The 22837-nt window shown below is 37.8% G+C and overlaps 1 long non-coding RNA gene across 1 annotated transcript in view; it reads left to right on the forward strand.

Annotated features, from left to right (window-relative positions):
• The first annotated feature begins 246 nt into the window (after window positions 1-246).
• Window positions 247-22837, forward strand: part of LOC115892347 — a 103224-nt gene continuing 80633 nt past the window's right edge. Inside the window, exons 1-2 of the long non-coding RNA XR_004052237.1 lie at window positions 247-437; window positions 20199-20322. This is a non-coding gene — a long non-coding RNA (uncharacterized LOC115892347). The remainder of the gene's footprint in view (window positions 438-20198; window positions 20323-22837) is intronic.

Raw genomic sequence — 22837 nt, forward strand, 5'->3', positions numbered from 1 at the left:
CAGAACATTTCAGTCAACTATAGGTCTCCTTATTCCAGTTCTAACTCATCTGAAAATGTACTCCTATCAGTTACAGTTGTTGATGATGGCTGTGATTCTGGTGGATGATAAAGATTGGTGGGGAGAGAAAAGAGAGAAAGCAAGAAATATGCTCCCTCCGCTCCAGAATGGGGTTGGGAAAGACATAATGCATGTCTCTCCAGCCCAGTCCAGCCTCCTGAGCTGAGGATCAGCAAGACAGATTATGCAGTGCATCTTTGCAGCAGAGAGGAGGTCCGCTCATCACACACTTGGAGCACCCATGGGAGTGGAGCAGGGAAGATTTCTGGGAAATGGTGTTTGAATTAAATCATGAAAATGAGTAGGAGTCTGCTACATGAGTAAGGGAGGGAAGAAAAGTCAGTAGAGAAGGTAGGCAGTGCTTGCAAAGGCCTGAGGTAAGAGATAGCATGCTGTGTGTCCATGCACATGTGTGTATGTGTCTCTCTGTGTGTGTGTGTCTATAAGAAGTCTGCTATGGCTACTTTAAGATGAAAAGTGGAATTTGGCAGAAATTGAGTGGTCAAGAGCAAGCAGTGAAATAATGACATTTTTCAAAAACATAGTTAGCAGTTTGGAGAATGGGGAACACATATCTTACATCCATCATTAGACTGTGATCTGCCTGAGGGTGGAGATTTTAACCCTGCCTATATCCCAGTGTGCCACGCTCCTAGAACATCACTCCACAGGCTTTGGAATTGCAATATGTTGTCTATAGCCTGGACATCATATTTCTTTCATTCTGAGGCGGCTGACTTGAGGGGAATGAATGTCAGGAGACTATTGCTAGTTTTTAGGGGAGACACAGGGGAAAGAGAGGCACCGGGATATGAGTGAGAGGAGTCTGTTTGAAAGAAAAACAAGACTTAAATCCATTATCACCAGGACATTAAAATACAGCATTTCTTCTCTGAATGGTATTCGTTCCTGTTTACTTTCTTCCTTGTGGCATTGAGCTGGGCTGCATTTGCCATTTAGGCGTAATTACTATTTTATTATTTTTTTTTTTCACAGTTAAGTGGAGCATTTGAGCACAGCTGAATTGCTGGGAGCCTCGGTGGAAGAAATCTATTAGTGATACGGCTTGAAACAATACACAAAAGGCCGCTGCGTGTGGTCTGCCCTCCACGCTTTCAACTTCCTTATGTGGAACAATAAATCTCCGAGTCAGCTAGAACGGAGAGACTCCCATCCAACGAGAGCTGCATTTTTATCTTTTATTCATTGGCAGGAACATTAGCTGTAGGAGGTATTCAAATCACACTTTTATTTAAACAAACACAGCTGGATCACAGCCTCTTAATATAGCAATTCTCTAATGAAAAATAACAACATAGTATTTATCTCTTTTCTTTTGTGTGACTCTCAATTTGCTAAAATTAGGCAGACTTCAATCCCATACAAAATTGGCATGTTTTCATGACCAGAGCTCATCGCAACTAACTGCAAAATTATAATGGGGATGTAATTATAGGAGGGCATGTGAAATACACATCCTTTTGCTGCTGTAAGCTATATGGGGTTATACAATTATGTTGTAATAACATCATTTATCTTAAAGGAGTCAGACAGCTGACTTCATTTATTTAACTTGAGCACTCCAATTATGTGCTGTGTCAGTTTAACATAAATGTCTTGCCCAGAGAACATGGTGTAATAATAATGGTAATAGCAATAATAATAATAGCACACATTTGTATAGGGTTCTACAGAGCACAAAGGGTTTTTACAATTGCGATCTTGCTGGAGTCTTCTAATAGTCTGTAAGGCAGGCCTCGATGCCTATGATCTTGTGCCCCATTTATTGTTGAGAAAACTGAGGTTCAGAGAAGTGAAGTGATGTTGACAAACCTGTACACTTGTTAATAGTAAGTGAAGAGGTAAGAACTTTAAAGTCAGGTTTCCTGACTTCGCAGCTGAGGACTATTCACCAGTAGTACCACCTTTTGGACAGTGTGACATGTTTGTTCTTATCTCTTATTTCATTTTACCTCACAGTAATCTTTTAAGGCAGGTAGAACAGTCTAGGGTAGTGGAAATTGCAGGTACTAATTCTGTCAGCTTGGGCAAATTAAAGTATTAGATCCCAGATATCTTGTCAGAAAACGTAGGGATAATAATACACATGGAGCAGGACTGTTATAAGAATTAATTAATATAATACTTGTGAAGTGCCTGAACATAGGTGCTCAGAAAATGAATTCATTTCCTTTTCCTGTAAGACAAGAAAAAAATTCCGCTTTGCACGTAACATAATTGCTGTGCCTTTTGCTTAACTGACTTACCCAACTCGCCAAGCTGGTGTCAGGGCAGTCACCAGCCGAAGTTCATGTCTTGTTATTTCAAATCTGCTTGTCATTACTTTCACACACCTTGTAATGCCTTCAAATGTTCACTATTATTTTCAGTTCTTTCTCAATTCTTTACAAAATTCATTTGCTTAAATACCCAAAGACAGAATAAAATACTTCAACTGAAATCTTAGCGCTCTTTGCCTGAAGGGGGGAGACCACAGGTGTAATGGACGAGCAGGGTGCAGAGTCAGGAAGCCTGCATTGGGCCCCTGGCAGTGGCGGTTACTAAGCTATGTGAATTTAGGCCAATCCTCTGACTTAGCTCATCTATAAATGTTATTTCAATCCTAACTTCCTGAGAGGAAGCCTAAAGTACATAATGTTTCTGGGAGAGAAGAAAAAGCTTGTAAAATAATCGACTTAGCTTACCCCATGCTAGTACATTGCTAGAAAGACAGAGTCTCATTTAACCTTTATGGCAACTCTGTCGGATATTTTTCCCTGTTTTACAGATGAGGAAATGAATATTTAAAGATTGTCAAAGAGTTATAACCTTTATATTTGGTTATTACATTTAATGGTTTGAGGGACTTAATTTTCAAGTTTCTTGACTAAGTAGTTAAATGGGGAAGGTGGGTGGGGTCTATTTGGATACCTCCAATTTATACAGTTTCGTTTATAAAATGCAAAGTTTTATAAATGTCACAATTTTCTTGATTTTGAGAGAAATGATCAAAGATACAGTTTCCATAACATCAGTGTTTCAAACTGAGCCAGCAAGGATAAAGTTCCATAACTTAGGACAATTTTACTTAGTGAAGGCATTTAAGTGTCTGAATTTCAGCTTCAGCCTAGGGGCCTAGGTATTTTGCAAGTGGGTTGGTGCAGGTTCAGAAAGCCAAAATGACTTAGCCAGGAAGTAATATAACAAGATTTTATGTCTGTGTGAATGTGCTCTTTTTATTCCTTCCTTCTTTCTCTCTGTCTCTTTTTCCCTGCTTATCCATTTATCCATTTAATTTGCTAAGATTTGCGTTTTTAAGAAGTCCTCTACTTACACTGCTTTCTTAGAGCTTGTAATGTAGTGGGGGAACATTCTAGTGAGAAACCATTACAGTACAATGAGATTACAGCGAGGCAGGTGTTATGGTAGAGATGAGGGCTAGCTTTAATTTTGGCAAACCAATTGATTTGACATTATCAATTCTGCTTACAGGATGGAGTCAAGGAGGCTTCACAGATGAGGAGTCTCTTGAGCCAATTTTCTTTTCGCAGATGCTTTTAATTTTAAGTAACAGAAAATTTGTGTAAACAATATATACATTTATATAAACAATATATAAAGAGGAGCTTTTATTGTAGAGATACTGGGGTATTAACATCAAGAATGGCAACATGGCTGGACCTAAGGAAGATCTGGGTCCATTTATTTGAACATTAACATTCGATTTCTCTCCACCTCTCATCTCTGTTTCACTCAATGCAGATGGTTTCCTCTGTCTCTTGGTCGCTTTGACAGGAGGTATTGTCACTGACACTTCTAAAGCTTTATATCTCATAGCCTCAGACACTAAAAGAGGCTACTTCAGTGAGCTGTCCACTTTTCAAAGTTCTAAGGCCAAATTTCCTGGGGAAAGGATTCACTGGGTCTCTCTGAGACCAATCAATCAGAGGTAACGGTGGGGCAGGCTTACTTAGAAATGGGCAGCTTCCACAGGAGCCTTATCAAAGGAGTGCAAAGGTGTCAACTTCTCAAAGAGGGGAAGATTAGTCTCACAGACAAGTGGTTCTCAAGGTAAAGTCCCTGAGCCCCCGAAGATCTCAAGGCCATTTTAGGGGGTTCATGAGGTCAAAACTCTTTTCTGAATAAATCTAAGCTATTATTTTCTTTTTTTTTTCACTCTGTTACTATTTGTACTGATGGTGCAAAAGCAATGATAGGTAAAACTACAGGTGCCAGAGCATGAGGAGCAGTACCAAATTATGTAAGTAGTCAGTCTTCTTTAACACACCGTGTACTCACAGTAAACAATGCCAGTTTTCTTTAAGAATTCTCTCTAATAATCGGTAAAAAAAATTACTTTAATTAAATGTCAACCCTGTGTAACACCTTTTTAACATCTGTGGGGCAAAGTAGTTGTGCCATGAAGGTTTTTTGCTCATACTAAAGTACAAAGGCTGCCTTGAAGAAAAGTACTTGTGTAATTTAGTTGCAAGTTGAACTGGCTGCCTTTTTTCATGGAAAATCTTTTTATTTGGAAGAATGACATAGAAAAACTATGGCTGTTCAGATCTGGGTGTTAGACAGACATATTCCTAAAGAAAGTATATTAATTTAAGGAAAACAATTAACAGTATTTGTTGGCAATGATCAAATTTGAGCTTTCACACAAAAATCATAATTTTGGAATCTGTCACTGGGAACTTGATGGTTTCCTAATACTTAAAGCCTTTACTGATAAGATTTGCGGTGACAGTGAAAAATGTAATTGTTTTGATATTGTGTGGTCAATGTATCAATATTTGGATGATATTACATGACTCAGTAAACTAGTGTTTTTCAAATGACCCACACATGATGCTATAGAGATCACGCTTTTAAATAAAAGACTCATTTAAGGTTGACCAATAGGTTTTAATGTAACACAATACAAAAAGTTCATTAGTATAGTTTCAGACTCCATATTGCAGCTAATAAGAGGTTATCAGTTGTTGAATTTTTGTGCAGATTCAAATAATATCCACAAAATATTCCAAATTATCTTCATATACTTCAACCAAACCAACATAGCAATACAGACTGAATGTAGATGAAGACATTAAAATCTGTGTCTTATGAAACCAAATGTTAGAGAAATTTGCAACAATGTAAAGCAATGCCAGTTTTTCATGAATTTTTGAAAATGTATTTTTAAATACAAAACTTTTATATATTTTAGTACATATTACTGTTATTTGAAAATGGATTTCATGTAAATAGTAAAAATTGTTCTCATTTTAAATTTCTACTTGGTAAATATTAACAGATATAAATGACATGAGTAAGTTATCTTGCAGTCCCCAATAATATTTAAGAGTAGACTCTGACTCTGAGACCAACACATTTGAGAACTCCTGCCTTAGGTACCCCCCCACAGTCTTTAAATATGGACAAAGGCAAGCCAGGTGGGTAAGAGATGGAAGAGCATTACAGTGAAAAGACAGGAGGCATGAGGCAGTGTGACTTCAGGAGTTTAAGAAGAGATGTAAATGGGAAATGGAGTATGTGGAGTAGATTACAGGGAGATAAGGTTGAAACAGAAAAATTTAGTTCTAGGTTATCTGGAGCCATACAAAGGCTTTAAGTAAGAAATGATGTCATTGGCTTTGGGTTTGGACATGGCATTTTGTTGTCAGTGTGGAAGACATGTAGGCAATGTGGGTGGAGTGAGGGGTGGATAAAACTAGAGACAGGGAAACAAGTGAGGAGGCTTGTGTCAATAGGCACAGAAAATAAGAGAGATCGAATTAAAGCAATGGTGGTAGGGATGAAAAGGAAGATGTATGTTGTGCAGAATTTTAGGAAACAATTGAAAATAATGCCATCTTGATGGAGGCTATACAGAGTAGATTTAATAGCTGGAGTCTTGTAGGAAGTGAGCGGTTATGGTAGTTACTATCTCTGGGATTCTTTATTTTAATAATTTAATAATTACTTTAAGAGAGTCAAGTCTAAGTCTAAGTCCCAGGCTCCCAAAGTTTACTTTTGCGAAGTGGCTGTATTACTTAAGACTAGGTTTAGCTGTGTATAATATTAATAGGAAATACCAAACAATCAATAGTGATTCAAACAAGAGAGGAGTTTGCACCTCATGCAAGAGATGTTCAGGGCCATTTACCGCTTCACCACCATCAGTATAGTGCTTTCACTCTCAAGGTCACCTCATTGTCCAAGATGGCAGCTGGAACAACATTACATCATTGTTCCAGGCTGGCAACAGGAAGGAGGAGGATAGAACAAAAGGGCCCAGTTTCCAGTTAAGTCGGTTTGCTTTAGCAGTTTTTCTGCTGTTTCTACCACTTTTGATTACCTGGATCTTTTTCATTTTACCACAGTCAGGTGCAAGGAGGATACGAAATGCAGTCTTTTAGCTAGGTTTATTGCTGTCTCAAATAATATTAGGCTTCTATTACAATGAGAGAAGGGGGAAATGTTTATGAGATTGTATTCAGCAGCCTCTGCCCCAGAGATCTAGAGTTCTCTTTTCTCTTCCCAGAAATGTCTTTATATAGAATTATTTATCTTTTCCTTTTACCATGAGAATTCCTGGGAATGACAAGGACACCTACTTTTTTATTGGAAGGCTCTTATCTGGCAACTCGAAAGTTCCATAACACAGTCTGAGAAGTGAGAATAAGTAAATCCCTGGGAAGTCTCATTTCTTCTTTTTCTGAGCTACTATAATTATCTTTTTAATTGGTTATCCCATTTATTTGCATTTTTTTTTACTCCAATTCAACCTACACAGTGTGACAGGATTAATTTTTCTGAAGTAAATTTCAAGTCACGCTATTTCATTTGTCAGGAATCTTAATTAATTTCTCATAGCCCCCTGAACATTCACAAATGCCCACAAAGCATTCAATGTCCTCTTGCAATTTTACCAAAAGTGACATTTCCAGTCATACCTCCCATACCATATGCTTTTGCTAAATGGGGCCTAACAAAATATGAAAAACCTAACCTCTGTGGTTTTGCTCAAGTTACTATAGCTTTTATGAATTCTAGCTGTGCAATTCCATAGGGCTATAAAAATTACAGAGGATACACAGGACTTCTTGAATTCCAGTTTCCTCTCAACACCATTTATTGACGATAGATGCCAAGATCCCACTCTGTGGCCACAGATACATTCTAAATGCTGTGCTTCAAGAGCACATTTTTTTTAGCCAGAGCAATTAGGTAATACAAATAAATAAAAGGCATTTAAATAAAAAAGGAAGAAGTTAAATGGTCTTTGCTAACAACATGATCTTATATATAGAAAACCCTTATATATAGAAAACTGTCCACCAAAAAAAAACTACTGAAATAAACAAATTCGGTAAAGTTGTAGGACACAAAATCAACATACAAAACCAGTAGCATTCCTGTACATTAAAAATGAAGCATCTTAAAAGGAAATTAAGAAAATAATCCCATTTATAATAACATCAAAATATACCTATAAATAAATTTAACTAAGGAGGTTAAAGGTCTATATACTAAAAGCTGTAAAATGAATGATGATGATGATGAATGAAATTGAAGAAGATATAAACAAATGGAAGGATATCTTATGTTTATGGCTTGGAAGAATTAATATTGTTAAAATGTCCATACTATCCAAAGCAATCTACAGATTGAATGCAATCCCTATCAAAGTTCCAATTAAAAAATTCCAATTATATTTTTAACAGAAATAGAAAAATAAGCAATCCTAAAATGTGTATGGTACCATAAAAATCCTCTACTAGCCAAAGCCATCTTGAGCAAAAACAACAAATCTGGAGGCTGTCATACTACCTGATTTCAAAATATGTTACAAAGCTACAGCGAGCAAAACAGCATGACACTGGCATAAAACCAGACATATCAACAAATGAAACAGAATAAGGAGCCCAGAAATAAACCCACATGTATATAGTAATGATTTTTTACAAAGGTGTTATAATGTATTATTTCCCCAAGAACACATAATGGGGAAAAGTTAGTCTCTTCAATAAATGCTGATGGGAAAACAGGATATTCACTTGCAGAAGAATGAAATTGAACCCTTTTCTTCTACCATATACAAAAATAAACTCAAAATTGATTAAAGACTTGAATGGAAGACCTGAAACTATAACACTACTAAAAGAAAACATAAGGGAAAACCTCCATTACTTTCGTGTGGGCAACGGTTTTTCAATATCACCCCAAGAGCACAGGCAGGAAAAGCAAAAATAGTCAAAGAAGATTGCATCAAAAATGAAGCATCTACACAGAAAAGAAAACAATTATCAGAGTGCAGAGAAAACCTATGGATTAGAAGAAAATATTTGCAAACCTGGCTGGAAGCAGTGGTTCATGTCTGTAACCCCAGCACTTTGGGAGGCTAAAGCAGGTAAATTGCTTGAGTTCAGGAATTTGAGACCAGCCTGGGAAACATGGCAAAACCCCATTTCTACAAAAAAATACAAAAATTAGCAGGGCTTGATGGCACATACCTGTAGTCTCAGGTACTTGGGGGAGTGGAGGCAGGAGGATTGTATGAGTTCAGGAGGTGGAGTTTGCAATAAGCCAAGATCATGCCACTGCACTCCAGCCTGGGTGACAGTGCCAGACCCTGTCTCAGAAAAAAAAGAAATGCAAATCATACGTTTGATAATGGGTAAATATTCAAAATATATAAGGAATTCAACGAATTGATGAGAAAACAAATAACTACATAAAAGTTTAAAAATGGGCACATGACCTGGATAGACATTTCTCAAAAGAAGACATACAAAAGGCCAGTGGGTATATGAAAAAATGTTGAACATCACTAATTATCAGGGAAATGCAAATCAAAACCACAATGAAACATCATCTCACACCTATTAGGATAATTGTTACAAAAAAGATGAAAGATAACAAGTATTGGTAAAGATGTGGAGAAAAAGGAATCTTACACATTATTGGTGGAAATGTAAATTGGTACAACCATTAAGAAAAACAGTATGGAGGTTCCTCAAACAATTGACAATAGAGTTAGCATATGATCCAGCAAGCCCACTTTTGGGTTTCCAATGGAAATTAAATTAGTATCTCAAAGGGATAGCTTCATGTCCATGTTCACTGCAGCATGATTCACGATAGCCAGGATCAGTATCCACCCACAGATGAGTACATTAAAAAAGTGGTATATATGCAAAATAGAATACTGTGCAGCCTTAAAAAGGAAGCTATTCTGTCATTTGCAATAACATGAATGAACCTGGAGAACATTTTGCTTTGTGAAATAAGCCAGGCACAGAAACACAAATACTGCATGATCTTACTTATATGTGGAATCTAAAAAAATCAGACTTAGAAGCAGAAAGTGGAATGGTGGTTGCCAGCAAATGGGGACTCAGGAGAATGAGGAGGTACCTGTCAAAGGATACAAAGTTTCCATTAGATAGGGGGAATAAGTTTTGGAGATCTAATGCACAGCGTGCTGGCTATGGTTAATGATAATGTATATTTGAAAATTGTTGAGAGTAGATTTTAAATGTTTTCCCCAAAAAATTAAGTGTGTGAGAGGATAGACATGTTAATTAGCTTAATATAATCATTCCACAATGTGTACAAAACATCACACTATACCCCCAAAATATAAATAATCATTATTATATGTTAATTAAAAGTTTAAGAAAATAGAAAAAGAAAAGAGCATCTTCCTTTAACCCATGCTAAAGCACCCCTGATGGTCTCAGGGAAGAACATATTGCTTAGAAGTGCAGGAGTCTACCCATGTGCGTAAGTGCTGCTACCACATCTCTGACAGAATTCTACATTGTGTCCCTAACCTGAACCCTGAAGTTACTAAGTGGACAGGATTTGTTGTTGCTGTTCACTATTATCCTTGGCTCCTTTTCTGACTCTGCTCAACAACCCAAGTATTTTTTTGCTTTAAAAGTAGACATTGCTGCATTGTCTGCACACGCACCTTCTTCTTTTATCTAAGATATATTATTAAACTTACAAACTAACCATCAGCAGAAATTAAAGTCCTGGGAAAATTATCAAGTGCCAAGGACTTATTAATAAGGAAAGCTTTGTTTTCACATTAGCAAACTAATAGTCCCCTGTGCTCCGGTCTCTTGAAAGTTGTCATGGTATGCAGTCCCTAAAGGGAATCCTACCTGCTGTACTCCTGCTTGCTGCCTTTGGAAATGTGTTGTGGGGACACAGAGGGCTACAGTGAGGACATCTGAAATCTGTTCTCTACTTTTACCCAAGATCCACAATAAGGTATAATACAAATTGTTCTGGCAGTTGATTCAGAGAAAATTCTCCTGTGTGTGCTATAAAATTTGTAGGACACTGAGCAAGTCTTTTAATATTTTGAGCCTGAATTTCCTTATCAATATTTAGAAATTGATACCTGTAGAACAATTCATTTTTCACCCTGCCAATAGCCATTTAATAAAGTAGGGCATTTCTTGTTAATTATCACCCTTTAAAAGGCTCAAACTTGTTAAATAATTTATTTAATACTGTTTTCTAACTTAGGGTAAGTAAATGTTCATTTTGAGATTCAATTCTACCTCCACTGGTTTCAGTTTTATCACCTATAGAACATATTATAGCGTTATATTACGAGACAATTTGGAGTTCAAAATTAGACAAAAGATGTACAAGTTTCTGGTACATGATGGGTGCTCACTAGGATCGGTTTTGAGAAATGCAGCTAAATTAAAATGGAGGTCTTGCAAATGACTAGCTTCAAAGCTCTGTTATGGAGACCTGTATTATTTCTCAAACATTTTCTGAGACTACCTGCCCTCTGCCCTGCTATGTGCTGTGTACTGGGTTTACAAAGATTAATAAGCTATGACTCCTGCTGTTAATGGAGTACATGAGTTAATGTATAGAGCAGTGCTTGGCACAGAGTAGGACCCAAAAATGTAAGTTTTGCTGTAATAATAATAATTTCATACTGTCGTTCTTGTTGTTATATCTGCCTTTTCCATGGTCCCCAAGAAAATATCATTTGAGCCAAGATTAACTGCTGATGCTCTATCTGGGAGCTGTAAAGATAGGGCAATAAACATGAAGGAAAAGAAATTGACTCAGGGAAGTATAGGAAACAGTGCAGTGTGATGTACGCAGCAGATATCTTGTTGGAGGTGCTTGTTCGGCCTTGCAGAATGTCTTTAGAGAGGTTGTAAATAGAAAGCACACCACAGAACAGTACTTGAGAAGGAGAAAGAAGAAGGAATATATCTGTTTGGCTCTCTCCAATCTTTTCCTTTTTCCTACTATTCAAACTTTGCCCCCAAAGATATCAATTCCTCTGCAGTTTCCAGGTACATTATTTGGCTTCCTGAGTGGCTTTTGGGAAACTAGATCCTGAATTCTATGGTGTGGTGTTTCATCTAAGTGCAGAAATGGCTGGGATCAGGCTGGTTGTGTGGTGTCTGTCATGGAAGAGAGTCCCGCTTTCCTGAGCAAGTGTGTGTTTAGCTTCATTTGGTGGAACCACACTGACCTGTACTAAGTGTGTCAATACAACAACAGCCAATGCAAAACAAATACCCAAAGCCAAGGGAATCTAAAGCTGACCCAAGATGTCCCATCTGTTCCTCTCCTGGGCTATTCCAAACCCCCTTGTCCTCTTATTTCTGGCTCTTGTACTACAATATGGGGTCTCCCCCAAGTTTTTATTTTGTGTGTGTGTGTGTGTGTGTGTGTGTGTGTATTCTTATTCCTTCCCAAAGAGGGACGAACAGGCCCAATCACTGGTAGAATCCTCTTCCAGGTTGTTTGCCATTTGTTGTCTGCAAGACATAAGCCATGAGGATTAGAGAAACAAGGTATAGTCTCTGCTGCTGAAGCTGATGCTGAGGCCATGAATGACATTTATTATCTCCATCCTCTATCATTTTAGATTTCCCTCACCACTGGCCAATATTTCAGCTAGTTCAGTTAGTTGCCTGGTAGGATCAGACAAACCCTCATTCCTGATGGAAATAAGCCCTTACTTGCCCAACTCTGGTTGGGTTTGTGGTTACTGTCATTGCCCATTGATGATTATTAGTTATCAAGGAAATATTAAAAGACTCTTCAGTGACTTGCATGAGTTCCACATGTAATCTTCCCTGCTGTGTTTATGACATAGTAACTTCTTTCTTTGCCTACAGTTCCACTGAAAAGATACCCTTAAAGTAGCCATGTCATAATTACAAGGTTTCCAGTTCAGTGGAACCATTATTTAATTCTCTGGCGGATGTGTACCCTATACTCAAGAACAAAGTTGTGGGGGTAGGAAGCACAATCCTGCAAGTAGGTCCTGGATGTGAGAGTGGGCATACTCACTTTCACCCCTTGATACCTGACCCATATACTCTAGCTATTGTAGATTCAGTGCCATGTATAATTTTTTTGATTCAGCACATATTCCATATTCTGGAAGTTGGCAAGCAAGGCAAGGTGATGTGTTACTCATCATCGGTTGCTTCACAAACACCACAAATATTGACCTCAGATCTCTCAGTAGTTGGGTCCACTTGGCCCCATGAAACACTTCTCAGCAGGATGTACAAACAGTCCAGGTTTCAGAGCACTCCAGGAGAGGACAGAAGGAGAGAGATTTTACTTGCTTGGTTCCTTCCTTTATCTCCCTGGTTAAAGTTCACCTTCTTGGGAGTTAATTCATGCACATTTCTAGGTTGTGTCATTTAGTTCTTTAATATATTGTTATTGGCAGTTAGCATTATAAGTACTGCTATCATCATCCATAATTATCAGTCTGTCTATGCCAGGAGAGAGAGGTGTATAATAATACATTTATATCTGTATCTATAGCTCTATCTATGTATAATGATAACTACCTGACAAATATATATAATGTGAATGTTGTTGCTCTGAGCAGGAAGAGTTAATCCTGTTGAGGATCCGAGGCATTAGCTAAAATATAGAGAAAGGGATTGCTTGGAAAGTGAATTCCAGGCACAGGAATAGCATGAACAAAGACCCTGAGATAAGATATACTGGGAAATGTGCAGAAAGGCAGGGTTTTCCAGTTAAGTAGGAGCAACATAATATAGTATCCTAAATTTCCATTGAGAACCTCGAAACCATTCAAATACTGGCAAGTTGCTCATTGTTATCCTTCCTGTGCTTCAAATTCCTGAATCACATCATAGGAATAATAATGATGCCTACCCAACTTTTTTATTGCTAAGCACGGAGCAAGCATTCGTTAAAAGTTATTCATTATTAGGCATTAGGTATTCCTCTGAATGCTATCCCTCCCCTATCCCCATACCCACTGACAGGTCCCGGTGTGTGATGTTCCACTCCCTGTGTTCCTGTGTTCTCATTGTTCAACTCCCACTTATGATGAGAACACGTGGTGTTTGGTGTTCTGTTCTTGTGTTAGTTTGCTGAGAATGATGGTTTCCAGCTTCATCCATATCCCTTCATCCAGAGGCAGGAGGATGAGAAAGAGCCTGGCATCCCCAGGAAACCCACGCACTTCAGTGTGGCTAGAGGTAGGCTGAGGCTGCTTAGTGGGGGGTTGAAAAGCCACAATAAGAATTTTGCAAGGGACATGAACTCATCCTTTTTTATGGCTGCATAGTATTCCATGGTGTATATGAGCCACATTTTCTTTATCCAGTCTGTCATTGTTGATGGGCATTTTGACTGGTTTCAAATCTTTACTACTGTGAATAGTGCTGCAATAAACATATGTGTGCAAAGTGTCTTTATAGTAGAATGATTTATAATCCTTTGGGTATATATCCAGTAATGGGATTGCTGGGTCAAATGGTACTTCTTGTTCTAGATCCTTAAGGAATTATCACACTGTCTTCGACAGTGATTGAATTAATTTACACTCCCACCAACAGTGTAAAAGCGTTCCTATTTCTCCACATCCTCTCCAGCATCTGTTGTTTTGTGACTTTTTAATGATCACCATTTTAACTGGTGTGCGATGGTATCTCATTGTGGTTTTGATTTGCATTTCTCTAATGACCAGTGATGATGAGCTTTTTTTCATGTTTGCTGGCTGCATACATGTCTTCTTTTGAGAAGTGTCTGTTCATAATCTTTGCCCACTTTTTGATGGGGTTGTTTTTTTCTTGTAATTTTGTTTAAGTTCTTTGTGATTCTGGATATTAGCCCTTTGTCAGATGGATAGATTGCAAAAATTTTCACCCATTATGTAGGTTCCCTGTTCACTCTGATGATAGATTCTTTTGCTGTGCAGAAGCTCTTTCGTTTAATCAGATCCCATCTGTCAATTTTGGGTTTTGTTGCCACTGCTTTTGGTGTTTTAGTCATGAAGTCTTTGCCCATGCCTATGCCCTGAATGGTATTGCTTAGGTTCTCTTCTAGGGTTTTATGGTTTTAGGTCTTATGTTTAAGTATTTAATCCATCATGAGTTAATTTTTGTATAAGGTGTAAGGAAGGGGTCCAGTTTCAGTTTTCTTTATTAGTCTGGCTAGAGGTCTCTCTGTTTTCAGACAACCAGCTCCTGGATTCATTGATTTTTTGAAAGGTTTTTCATGTCTCTGTCTCCTTCACTTCTACTCTGATCTTAGTTATTTTTGTCTTCTGCTAGCTTTTGAATTTTGAAATCTTCTGCCAGTTTTTCCAACACTATTTATTAAATAGGGAATCCTTTCCCCATTGCTTGTTTTTGTCAAGTTTGTCAAAGATCAGATGGTGGTAAATGTGTAGCCATTATTTCTGAGACCTCTGTTCTATTCCATTGGTCTATATATCTGTTTTGGTACTAGTACCATGCTGTTTCGGTTACTGTAGCCTTGTAGTATAGTTAAGTCAGGTAGCGTGATACCTCCAGCTTTGTTGTTTTTGCTTAGGATTGTCTTGGATATATGGACTCTTTTTGGTTCCATATGAAATTTAAAGTAGTTTTTTCTAACTCTGTGAAGAAAGTCAGTGGTAGCTTGATTGGGATAGCATTGAATCTATAAATTACTTTGGGCAGCATGGCCATTTTCATGATATTGATTCTTCCTATCCATGGGCATGGAATGTTTTTCCATTTGTTTGTGTCCTCTCTTATATCCTTGAGCAGTGGTTTGTAGTTCTCCTCGAAGAGGTCCTTCACATCCCTTGTAAGTTGTATTCCTAGGTGTTTTATTCTCTTTGTAGCAATTGTGAATGGGAGTTTGCTCATGATTTGGCTCTCTGTTTGTCTATTATTGGTATATTTGAATGCTTGTGATTTTTGCACATTGATTTTTGTATACCAAGACTTTGCTGAAGTTGCTTATCAGCTTAAGGAGATTTTGGGCTGAGACGATGGGGTTTTCTAAATATACAATCCTGTCATCTGCAAACAGAGGCAATTTGACTTCCTCTCTTCCTATTTGAATGCGCTTTATTTCTTTCTTTTGCCTGATTGCCCTGGCCAGAACTTCCAATACTATGTTGAATAGGAGTGGTGAGAGAGGGCATCCCTGTCTTGTGCTGGTTTTCAAAGGGAATGCTTTCAGCTTTTGCCCATTCAGTATTATATTGACTGTGGGTTTGTCATAAATAGCTCTTATTATTTTGAGATATCTTCCATCAATACCTAGTTTATTGAAAGTTTTTAGCATGAAAGGGTGTGGAATTTTATCAAAGGCCTTTTCTGCATCTATTGAGATAATCATGTGGCTTTTGTCTTTGGTTCTGTTTGTGTGATGGATTATGTTTATTGATTTGCATATGTTGAACCAGCCTTGCATCCCAGGGATGAAGCTGACTTAATTGTGGTAGATAAGCTTTTTGATGTGCTGCTGGATTCGGTTTGCCAGTATTTTATTGATGTTCATCCGGGATATTGGCCTGAAATTTTCTGTTTTTCTGGTGTCTCTGGCAGGTTTTGGTATCAGGATGATGTTGGTCTCATAAAATGTGTTAGGGAGGAGTCCTTCTTTTTCTGTTATTTGAAATACTTTCAGAAGGAATGGTACAAGCTGCTCTTTCTTCCTCTGGTAAGATTCGGGTGTGAATCTGTCTGGTCCTGGACTTTTTTTGGTTGGTAGGCTATTAATTACTGCCTCAATTTTAGAACTTGTTATTGGTCTATTCAGGGATTTGACCACTTCTTGGTTTAGCCTTGGGAGGGTGTATGTGTTCAGGAATTTATCCGTTTCTTCTAGATTTTCTAGTTTATTTGCATATAGGTGTTTATAGGATTCTCTGATGGTAGTTTGTATTTCTGTGGGATCAGTGGCAATATCCCCTTTATCATTTTTTATTATGTCTATTTGATTCTCATCTCTTGTTTTCTGTATTAGTCTGTCTAGAGGTCTATCTATTTTGTTGATCATTTCAAACAACCAGCTCCTGGATTCATTGATTTTTTTTAAGGTTTTTCATGTCTCTACCTCCTTCAGTTCTGCTCTGATCTTAGTTATTTGTTATCTTCTGCTAGCTTTTGAATTTGTTTGCTATTGCTTCTCTAGTTCTTTTCATTGTGATGTTAGTGTGTCGATTTTAGATCTTTTCTGCTTTCTCCTGTGGGCATTTAATGCTATAAATTTCCCTCTAAACACTGCTTTAGCTGTGTCCCAGAGATTCTGGTACCTTGTGTCTTTGTTTTCATTGGTTTCAAATAACTTGTTTATTTCTGCCTTAATTTCGTTATTTACCCAGTAGTCATTCAGGAGCAGGTTGTTCAGTTTCCATGTAGTTGTGCAGTTTTGAGTGAGTTTCTTAATCCTGAGTTCTAATTTGATTGCACTGTGGTCTGAGAGACTGTTTGTTATGATTTCTGTTCTTTTGCATTTGCTGAGGAGTTTTTTACTTCCAATTATGTAGTCAATTTTAGAATAAGAGCAATGTGGTGCTGCGAAGAATGTATATTCTGTTGATTTGAGGTGAAGAGTTCCGTAGATGTCTCTTAGGTTGGCTTGGTCCAGAGCTGAGTTTAATTCCTGAATATCCTTGTTAATTTTCTGTCTCATTGATCTGTCTATATTGACAGTGGGGTTTAGTACCACCAAGAGAGGGAAAAATGCTTGCAATCAAACCTTGATATATCATTTATTGAAAATCACATTGCTATTTCAGAAATGTTGATGCCTGAAAGAACATATATTAGAATTTAGGAAATATGATGTTGAGTTTTCCAGAAACATTATCTAATACATTATTATAATTATACTTGTAATTGTTGTAATTATTTGTAGACATCACCAGGAAAAGATAAACAGACAAAATCAGGGTGTCTTAATCCATTTGGGCTGCTGTAACAAACTACCATAGATGGGGTGGCTTATAAACAACAGATATATTTCTCGCAGTTCTGGAGGCTGGAATGTCCTAGATTAAAGCACCAGCAGATTTGGTGTCTGATGAGAGTCTGCTATCTGGTTCACAGACAGCCATATTCTTGCTTTGTCCTCAACATAGCTGAGGGTCCTGGGGAGCTCCCTGGGGTCCCTTTTATTAGAGCACTCATCCTACTTATGAGGGCAGAGCCCTCCCAAAGCTCTCATTTCTAGTACCATCATGATGGTGAATAAATTTTAATTTAAGAACTCTGGGGGAACAAAAGCATTCGTCTATGGCATAGATAAGATCAAAGATGGTTTCCCTTTTCTAGGAGGTAACCATTTATACAGGAAGACTTTGATTTCCCCTACTATTTTTGGATCTTTACTAAACTCTGGAATAATTATACTTGGAAGAGCAAATGTAAGACTACAGGGCTTTCTTATACAGTTACTCATATAAGCTTTGCATAAACAGTTGAGAGCTTTCTAATATGGTTGTGGAAATTATGTGCTGGACAACTACAGGAAGAGTGGTTAACATGATATACTATATGAATCTTTCTCTCTAGCGTTGAACATTGCATATCCTGTGCGAATCCATGTGGTTGGCCTGCATACATGTCATAGCTAAGTCTAAACAGCTTCATCTCTGATCCTTTATTCTGATAAGCCAGCATCACGGCACAAGACTTCCACTGGGAAAAGAGGGAATGGATGAGTTTGCAATCAATTTGGAGATTAAAGCTTTAAATTGTACACTTAGTAATGAAAAATGACTAGAAGTGATAAAATCTACCTGAGCTATTACAAAGAAATTGGAAAGGATGATTTGTCAGAATGTGGCTGAAGGTGTTAATGGCAAAAAAGGAAAATATATTCATGTTTTTACCACATCATATTGAGAATCCCCAATAATATGGTTATATAAAATTGAGAGGAAAACATGCCTTTTGACTCAGAGAAATCTTCATTCTTCCTAAGAGAGACAGATATATGATAATGAATTAAGTGCTATTGGAGAGAAGGGTTCCAGCAGGTGCAAGGAGTGGGAAGGCATTAGTCCTGAGTGGGCAGCAGAGGAGACTTCTTTGAATAGCTGACATTTTATTTAAAAAGAATTTTTTAAAAAAATTTTAGATTCAGGTCGTAATGTGCAGGTTTGTTACGTAAATATATTGCATCATGCTGGGATTTGGGCTTCTATGGAACCCACCAACCAAATAGTAAATGCAGTACACAGTAGATAGCTTTTCAACCCTCTCTGCTCTCCCTTCTTCTCCCTTTTTGGGGTCCCCAGTGTCGATTGTTTCCATCTTTATGTCTGTATGTACCCATTGTTTAGTTTCCACTTATAAGTCAGAAGATGTGGTATTTGATTTTCTGCTTTTGTGTTAGCTCACTTAGGATAACTCCAGCTGCATCTGTATTGCTGCAAAGTACGATTTCATTCTTTTTATGGCTGAATAGTATTCCATGGTGTACATGTACAACATTTACTTTATCTAATCCATCACTGACGGGCATCTAGGTTGATTCCATGTCTTTCTTGTTGTGAATAGTGCTGTGCTGCAGTGAACAACATATGAGTGCATGTGTCTTTTTGGCAGAATGATTCCTTTTCTTTAGGATATGTACCCAATAATATGATTGCTGGGTTGAATGATAGTTTTATTTCTAGTTCTTTGAGAAATTTCCAAACTCCTTTCCACAGTGGCTGAACTAATTTACATACTCACCAACAGTGTATAAGCATTCCCTTTTCTTTGCATCCTGACCAACAGCTTTTATTTTTGACTTTTTAATAATAGCTGTTCAGACTGGTGTGAGATGATATCTCACTGTGGTTTTGATTTGGATTTCCCTAATGATTAGTGATGCTGAGCACTTTTTCATATGTTTGTTGGCTAAAAAGCTGACAGTTCATTTCATTTTATTTTTTTAAAAAATATTTATTTTAGGTTCGGGAGTACATGTGAAGGTTTGTTATATAGGTGAACTCGTGTCACAGGGGTTTGTTGTACAGCTTATTTCATCACCCATGCATAAATCCTAGTACCCAGTATTTATTATTTGTGCTTCTCTTCTTCCTCCCACCCTCCACCCTCAAGTAGACCCCAGTGTCTTTCATTCTCCCAAAGCTGACATTTTAAACCGGTCCGAAATATAATAATTGTAATCCAAAGTCACGTGTGATTTCTGTTAATGATAAAAAAGATAACTTTTGAACAGGAGTCCTTTTGGTAACCCATGTATTAAGGACTAAAGATTTATACCTGCCACCACCCCCAAAATCATATGTGAAACTCTAACGAACAGTGTGAATGTATTTGGAGATAGGGCCATAAGCAGATGGTAGAGTTTAAATGAGGTCATAAGGGTGGGGCCCTAATTTAATAGAGCTAGTGCACTTTTCAGAAGAGGAAGAGATATTGGAACGTGTCTCTCTCTGTGTGCATTCAGAAAGAAGGCCATGTGATACAGTTTGGATGTTGCCCCAACCAAATCTCAGGTCAAAATGTAATCCTCAATATTGGAGGTGGGAGATGGAGACAGGGGATTGAGTCATGGAGGCTGGTTTGTCATGAATGGTTTAGCACCATCCTCCTTGGTACTATCTTCACAATAGTTAGTTCTCATGATATTTGGTCATTTAAAAGTGCGTGGCACTTCCCCCTTCACTTTCTCTTGCTCCTGCTCTGGCCATGTAACATGCCTGCTCCCCCTTCACCTTCTGGCATGACTGTAAGTTTCCTGTGGCCTCCCTAGAAGCTGAGCAGATTCTATTATCATGATTCCTGTATGGCCTGCAGAACCATGAGCCAATTAAGCCTCTTTTCTTTATAAATTACCCAGTCTGAAGTACTTCTTTATAGCACTGCAAGCCTGGACTAATACACTATGTGAAGACAAAGGGGATGTCTACAAGCCAGGACGAGTGCATCTACCAGAAACTGGGTTCTGCTGGAGTTTGATCTAGGACATCCAGCCTCCAGAATGGTGAGAAAATAAATTTGTATTATTTAAGCCACTCAGTCTGTGGTATTTTGTTATGGTAGCTCTAGTAGATTAATGCACCACATCTACTCTGTTTTCTGGCTCTATTCAACTAATTTTAGGCCATAACAATAATATTAATTCATAATTCCCCAACAATACAGAATAGTTTAGTTTTTGCCTTGCTTTTTATCCATCAAATTTCATTAGATTCTCACAATAGGCCAGTGAAATGTAAGTTATTTTCATTGGGCTATTTATAAATGAAAAAAATTTGAGACTTGGAGTTTCAGCTAATAAGTTGCTCTAGGTTCATTGCTATTTCTACACAAATCCAAACACTGCTTTAGCCAGGACAAGGGTCAGAAGCTCAGCAACTCTGAATCATAACAGCTGCATCTCCCCTCTCCACCTAAATATTGTGGTGATTTTAGAGGGAAAAAAATGAAATAAGATTTTTTTCTCAGAAGAGCAAAGCTTCCAGAGTTTTAGCAACTCTTTGAAGCCTAATGCCATAAAGTTGTTGACTTCATGGGGGTGTGTGGTGGGAGGCAAAGTAGAAGAAGCACTTATTATAGTGACTGTACAGTATAATCCTAGAACATATTTGATCTATCTTCTATATGAACTATTCTTTCCAAGGATGTACGTTCCAAGTCATTATATTAAAACATCAGTTAAGAGCCTTATCAGGTATGGTAATGCCTCAGGTGGAATTTGGAAAGTGCAATTATTAGGGTGCAAAGACAGCTTCAAAACCATCAAGCAATCACACTCAGTCAGTTATGGTGTTGAAGTGAAAATAGCAGCAATTGGCATTTGGAACGATTACCTGGAAGCTCTTGTTTGTGTTAATTCAGGGGCACAATTTTTTTTTATTTTTATTTTTTTATTTTTATTTATTTATTTATTTTTATTATACTTTAAGTTCTAGGGTACATGTGCATAACGTGCAGGTTTGTTACATATGTATATTTGTGCCATGTTGGTGTGCTGCACCCATCAACTCGTCAGCACCCATCAATTCATCATTTATATCATGTATAACTCCCCAATGCAATCCCTCCCCCCTCCCCCCTCCCCATGATATGCCCCAGTGTGTGATGTTCCCCTTCCCGAGTCCAAGTGATCTCATTGTTCAGTTCCCACCTATGAGTGAGAACATGCGGTGTTTGGTTTTCTGTTCTTGTGATAGTTTGCTAAGAATGATGGTTTCCAGCTGCATCCATGTCCCTACAAAGGACGCAAACTCATCCTTTTTTATGGCTGCATGGTATTCCATGGTGTATATGTGCCACGTTTTCTTAATCCAGTCTGTCACAGATGGACATTTGGGTTGATTCCAAGTCTTTGCTATTGTGAATAGTGCTGCAATAAACATACGTGTGCATGTGTCTTTGTAGTAGAATAATTTATGATCCTTTGGGTATATACCCAGTAGTGGGATAGCTGGGTCATATGGTACATCTAGTTCTAGATCCTTGAGGAATTGCCATACTGTTTTCCATAATGGTTGAACTAGTTTACAATCCCACCAACAGTGTAAAAGTGTTCCTATTTCTCCACATCCTCTCCAACACCTGTTGTTTCCTGATTTTTTAATGATTGCCATTCTAACTGGTGTGAGATGGTATCTCATTGTGGTTTTGATTTGCATTTCTCTGATGGCGAGTGATGATGAGCATTTTTTCATGTGTCTGTTGGCTGTATGAATGTCTTCTTTTGAGAAATGTCTGTTCATATCCTTTGCCCACTTTTTGATGGGGTTGTTTGTTTTTTTCTTGTATATTTGTTTGAGTTCTTTGTAGATTCTGGATATTAGCCCTTTGTCAGATGAGTAGATTGCAAAAATTTTCTCCCATTCTGTAGGTTGCCTGTTCACTCTGATGGTAGTTTCTTTTGCTGTGCAGAAGCTCTTTAGTTTAATTAGATCCAGGGGCACAATTTTTATAGCAGGAATGATAACTCTATTTCTGGAGGGCCTTCCTACCCTGCAGATTACGATAATCTCTGAATCAACCTACAGTCCGTGAGACTACAATTCTGTGAAGGCTCTCTGCTAATGCTCCCCTACTGTTATTTTTTCACCATTCTTCAAGATGTATTGAACATAATTTGCTCTCTGGATTGGTTATTGATTACACTGGAGCACATGGAGAAGCTGGCTAAGAGGCAACACTCTTTACAAAGTTCATTCACTTAAGTTTACAGAGGATGTAGGTGGGTCTGATCTGCTGGAGTCAAAGGATTTAAGGAAAAACAGTCTTTTCCTAAGAGTAGCTAGCCTTGTATATTAGCTTATTCCAGGTGAAACGAATAGGGCTCCTGATTGTATGAGGACATGTGAAATTTACAAAATACCTTCTCAAACATGATCTTGGTTTTTCTTTCTTCCCTTTTTCCTTCTCTCATTCCTTTCTTCTTTCTTCCCTCTTTCCCTTCTTGCCTCCCTCTCTCCCTACTTCTTTTCTATTCTTCCTTTTTTTCTCCTTCCTTCCCTTCCCTCCCCTCTTCTCCT

Source organism: Rhinopithecus roxellana, chromosome 12 (assembly GCF_007565055.1).
Source record: "Rhinopithecus roxellana isolate Shanxi Qingling chromosome 12, ASM756505v1, whole genome shotgun sequence".
Lineage (NCBI taxonomy): Eukaryota > Metazoa > Chordata > Mammalia > Primates > Cercopithecidae > Rhinopithecus > Rhinopithecus roxellana.